This window comes from Podarcis raffonei, chromosome Z (assembly GCF_027172205.1).
Source record: "Podarcis raffonei isolate rPodRaf1 chromosome Z, rPodRaf1.pri, whole genome shotgun sequence".
NCBI lineage: Eukaryota > Metazoa > Chordata > Lepidosauria > Squamata > Lacertidae > Podarcis > Podarcis raffonei.
The window spans coordinates 21,578,645-21,584,401 of record NC_070621.1 but is presented as its reverse complement, the minus strand read 5'-3'; the positions used below and the strand labels follow the sequence as shown (position 1 = coordinate 21,584,401).

The window sequence follows — 5,757 nt, the reverse complement described above, 5'->3', positions numbered from 1 at the left end:
TGGGATACCTTTGCACAGGATTGCAAAGTTATGGGGCTGTGTAGGGTGCCTCATGTTGCCTTTGCAAATGAAGGAAGAAAACATGAGCAAATTAAGCCCTAGCAAGGCAAACACAAGCTGCTATAAACAGAAGAAATGTGGAATGTTTGAAGGGCATTTCCGCATAAACAGGAGAAGACAACACATTTCTGCAGGAGAGATACAATTCCACAGCAACTCTCAGATATGATACAGACTAAATTGTATTCTCCACCATGTACATTTTCTTAAAAAAGCATATTGACAGCACTTCTTGAGGCTTATTTTAAAAAAACCATGATAACAGTTAAAGATGTTTATTTCCGAAGTGGCTGTCCTGTACTGAGTGTTTCATAACATGACTTCTGTCCTTCATTTTGCTCTAGTCAAATTCAGAACTCAGCTGCAGGAACTAAAAACAAAAGGAGACCCAGTCACATATCTCTGGAACAGCACGGAATTTGGCCCTCAATTTTTATGCAGATAGATACATGTTTTTCTCCTTCTCTTGTAACACCACAACTCATGCACACCCTGGGATTCTAAATGTCGTAAGATTCAGGACAGACAGAAGGAAGTCATTCATGCACTGCCTTGCAGAACTATGGAACTCATTCCCACTGGAGGCAGTAATGATCACTATCCTGGATGGCTTGGAAAGAGGATTATACAAATTACTTAAGCTCTTCTTACTGGATGGAAACTGAGGGCTGTTGTCTTTACACCCTGCTTGTGAGTTTCCTTGGGGGATCTGGTTGGCTGCTGTTAGATACTGAGTGTTGAACTAGATTGGACACAACATCTGACCCATTTGTTACATGCTGGAGAATGGCACGTGGCTAACAATTCCCTTGCTTTTTGTTGTTTGCAGCTCCTAAATGTTGGGAAAAAGTCGGAAGCCCAAGGCAGTATAAGTTCCTCAGTTAAGTTTATTCAACATTTGTCAGTGACAACAGCTCACTCATAGGAACACAAGAACCAAGCTGACTGGACAACGCAATAATAATGCAAAGCATGAACTGACCGTTGACAGTTGAAAGAGCATGCGCTTACTTGCTGTTAGAATGTTCATCTACCAACATTTCTACGATTGGTTAGAACGCGCCTTGTAACATAAAATGTGTTAAACCCAGTATATAACACTCATCCCCCCAACTTCCTAACAAAAGGAACAAACATAGTCATCAAGGTGTGCGGCCTTTTCCGCTCCCGCTGGGACCGTCGCAGTTCCTGTGCTCGAGTGGGTGACCCAGGAGGCTCCTCCGGTACCCGCGGTCTGAGTGGGGCAGTCAGCGAGGCCGGCTCCGAAGGGGTCACTGCCGATGGAGCCACTGAGGATTCTGGCCTGAAGTCGCCCTGCTGGGGTAACTCAGTCACTGGCAACCCATCTGGTTCCCGCCCTGGCCTGGGCACAGAATCTCCTGAAGAACCCATTTCTCTGTCCTCTGGTTCCACTTGAAGTTCCGTGTTCAGAGGTGCTCTGGCTCTGATCTGGTTGAGGTGTCTCTTCCAAACCAGTCCCCCCTCCAACCCTACCTTGTAGGAAACTGGATCTGTACAGCGGGCAATGATACCAGGGACCCAACCCTGTCCAGACCCATAGTTTCGGAGGTACACAGTGTCCCCGGGGAGAACCCTCTTGGAGCCCCCTGCACCACAGTGGATGGCTGTTGCTCAAGAGCCCGGTCAGGGTGCATACGATCAAGGAAGGTAGTGAGCCTCCTCCCCATAAGCAACTCCTCCAGGCTCCAGCCAGTCACTGCGCTTCGGGTGATGTGTTGGGCCAATAAGAACTCCGCTAACCGGAGAATCCAGTCTCCATGCACCATGCGCCTAAGCGCATCTTTGGTAGTATGGACCATGCGTTCAGCTTGGCTGTTAGTGGCTGGGTGAAAAGGAGCAAAACGAATGTGGATTCCATTCTTGGTTACCAGTATGTCTGGCAAGCCATGTGTCGCAAATAGCTTCCTGAACACGTTTACAGTAACTCTAGCGGACATGGTTGAGGTCGGCACCACCTCGAGCCCCTTGGACTGAGAGTCGACTACTATTAGGAAGTGTTGGCCCTGAAAAGGCCCCGCAAAATCCACGTGCACCTGAGACCATGGGGACTGTGTGGACTCCCAGGACCGTACTGGTGCCTTGGGTGGATCCGGCCGGGAGACCTGGCAGGGCTCGCAACGTTTCACCCAGCCCTCTATCTCCGCATCTATGCCTGGCCATGACCACACATAGCTACGGGCCAATGCCTTCATCCGGACAATCCCCGGGTGTGACACGTGCAGCCCTTCTAAGACTTTTTTCCTTAACGGGGGGGGGGACTATGACACGGCTACCCCATAACACACATCCTTGGCGAGTAGACAGCTCATCCTTGCGGGCTGTGCAGCATGAAATTTTTGGACCCGGCTTCCCGGGCCACCCCCTCCCCACCCAGTCTGAGACGTGGGACAACAGCCTATCCTTCACGGTTGCGGCGGCAATGTCCTTCACATGCAAGGGCTGGTTCGGTAAGTCTTCCTGCCACAGGATCTGCATGTCTGATGCTCTTGGTTTTCTCCGAAGCTGGCGCAGGTTCCTCAAGGTGCGTCAGATGATCGCTGGTTTGACGATGCTCTCGTAGCTTGGGAGCAGTGGTGTCGGTCGGATCAGTCCAAAGCTTGGTGGACATCCTCATTGTGGGAATCTACGGAAGACGACCGGTCTCGCTGGACGTGGTGAGTTCTCCTTATGTGGGTTGTGGGCCGCCTCGTGGGCATTATCCTTCTCAAAGGCTGTGGCCATATTCATTGCTTCCATCATCATGATATCGTCTTTTGCCAGCAGCTTGTGGCAGAGACAGCTGTCTGATGAATCTTTCAAGAAGTCCCTTGGTGTCAGTTAATTGGATACATCGCCCAGAGCGCTGTGATGTATTCACTCACTGACTCTTGTGCTTGTTGCTCTCTGTGTGCAAAGTCATAGCGGCGGTGGTTCTTAGTTGGCTGAGGCACGAGGTGTCTTGTCATAGCCTTTGTCAGCTCATCGAAAGTGCATGCCTCCATGTCCCTGGGTGCCATCAGACCTTCCAGTAGAGTGATGGCGGAACTTCTCAGCACCATCAGTAGCACATCTGCCTTGTCTGCCTCCCTAGTGAAGCCTTGTAGTCGGATGTAGCTCCTTATTCGGCGGAGCCACTGCGGCCATTCTGCAGGATGGCTCATATCAAAATCTGGTGGCAGCCAACTATGACTGGCAGCCATCCTCGGATCTGGGGCAGTTGCTTGTGCAATTGTGGGTGGTTGTGAAGATGCAGCAGGCGTGGTCTCGTTTCTGGGAGTATTTGCTGAGTCCAGCGTGGCGGTGAGGTTGCGCTTACTACGAGGCGGCAGGCGGCGGTGCTGCGGTGCAGTCTTGGGCCTCTGGCAGCCGGCGGGAGCTCATCAATCCCACCCTCGTTGCTAGTGTTAAATGTTCAGAAAAAGTCAGAAGCCCAAGGGAGTATAAATTCCTCAACTATATTTATTCAACATTTGTCAGTGACAACAGCTCACTCATAGGAACACAAGAACCGAACTGACTGGACAACACAATAATAAAGCTGAGTATTAACTGACCGTTGTTGACAGTTGAAAGTGCATGCGCTTACTTGCCATTAGAATGTTCGTCTACCAATGCTTATACGATTGGTTAGAACGCGCCTTGTAACATAAAATGTGTTAAACCCAATACATAACAGCAGCCCTGCCCCAAGGCAATACAGTCGTACCTTAGAAGTTGAACAGAATCCATTCCAGAAGTCCGTTCGAATTAAAAAATGTTCGGAAACCAAAGTGCAGCTTCAGATTGGCTGCAGGAAGCTCCTGCAACCAATCAGAAGCTGCAGAAGCCCCGTCGGATATTTGGGTTCCAAAGAACGTTCACAAACCAGAACACTCACTTCTGGCTTTGTGATGTTTGGGAGCCAAGACGTCTGAGTACGAAGGCGTTCGGGATCCAAGGTACAGTGGTGCCTCGCAAGACGAAATTAATTCGTTCCGCAAGTTTTTTCTTCTTGCGAGTTTTTCGTCTTGCGAAGCACGGTTTCCCATAGGAACGCATTGAAAATCAATCAATGCATTCCTATGGAAACCGCCTTCAGACCAGGTCCGGGGACAGTCTGTCCCCCGACCTCTTCTGAAGGCTGGGGGGGGACACAAGGGCTTTTCTTCCCACCGCCAGCCTTCAGAAGGCTGTTCTGAAGTCTGGCAGTGGGAAGAAAAGCCCTTCTCCCCACCTCCCACCCCGCAAGCTCCGGGGACAGGAGGGCTTTCCTCCTGACCGCCAGCATTTTAAAAGCCCCCAGGACAGCGGAGACTTCTCCGCTGTCCCGGAGAGATTTTAAAATGCTGGCGGGTGGCAGCGAAGTCTCCGCTGTCCCGGGGGCTTTTAAAATGCTGGGGGTCGGCAGCGAAGGCTTCGCTGCCGCCCGCCAGCATTTTAAGATCGCCCGGGACAGCGGAGAAGTCTCCGCTGTCCCGGGGGCTTTTTAAATGCTGGGGGTCGGCAGCGAACGCTTTGCTGCTGCCCGCCAGCATTTTAAGATCGCCCCGGGACAGCGGAGAAGTTTCCGCTGTCCCGGGGGCTTTTTAAATGCTGGGAGTCGGCAGCGAACGCTTCGCTGCCGCCCGCCAGCATTTTAAGATCGCCCGGGACAGCGGAGAAGTCTCTGCTGTCCCGGGGGCTTTTTAAATGCTGGGGGTCGGCAGCGAAGGCTTCGCTGCCGCCCGCCAGCATTTTAAGATCGCCCGGGACAGCGGAGAAGTCCAGGACCTCTTCTGAAGGCCGGTGGTGGGCGAAAGTCTTTGCTCCCGATGGCCAGCATTTCAAAAGCGGTCCGGGATAGCGGGAAAGCGCACTTCCCTGCTATCCCGGACCGCTTTTAAAATGCTGGCGGTGGGGAGCAAAGCCTTTCGGCCCCCGCCGGCCTTCCTGGACCTCTTCTGAAGGCCGGAGGGGGGCGAAAGGCTTTGCTCCCCACCGCCAGCATTTAAAAGAGGTCCCCGGAGATTTCCCTATGGGCTTTCTTCTTGCGAAGCAAGCCCATAGGGAAATTCGTCTTGCGGAACGACTCAAAAACGGAAAACTCTTTCGTCTTGCGAGTTTTTCGTTTTGCGAGGCGTTCGTCTTGCGAGGCACCACTGTACTTGAAAAAGGAAGTTTACTGAGCTGCTGGTAGGCTGCATATACAGTAGAACAGCTCAGGAGCTATGAGTGCAGCCTTGGAAGAGTCTCCCCTTTTACACGGTTTCCCCTGCCACTTGAGAATGCGATAACACAGAAGGCTGGTTAGGTCATTCAAAATTTGGCAGCATAAATTTTCCTGTAGGTTGTATGGGGTGACTTGTTCCCCTGCAGAAAATTATTTTATTTACTCCTTTGGAGTATTTGGTACCAACCCAGAAGGGTTATCAGATTGGCTTTCATATGATTAAAACAAGACAGTCCCCACCTGCAAGATTACAATCTAGAGAAACATGATACACAAGGAAAAAGGGAAAGCGAGGGGAGGGGGGGAATCAAAATTAAGGCACTGATTTTTAAACCGTTCTTCCTGTATTTAATTTATTTTTATTCATTTAATTTGTATACTGCCCTACACCTGCAGGTCTCACGGACCAGCCTGCACAATTCAGGGGCAACATGTGCAAAATCACTTGGACCCACATCTAGAAGCAAGGGACAAGCAGGAAAGCACAGGACAGCTGGAGCTGTGCAGCA

The 5,757-nt window shown here is 51.0% G+C and overlaps 1 pseudogene; it reads right to left on the bottom strand.

Moving 5' to 3' along the window:
* Positions 1 to 1,246: 1,246 nt before the first annotated feature.
* LOC128406772 (uncharacterized protein K02A2.6-like) lies at positions 1,247 to 2,883 on the bottom strand (annotated as a pseudogene).
* Positions 2,884 to 5,757: the final 2,874 nt, after the last annotated feature.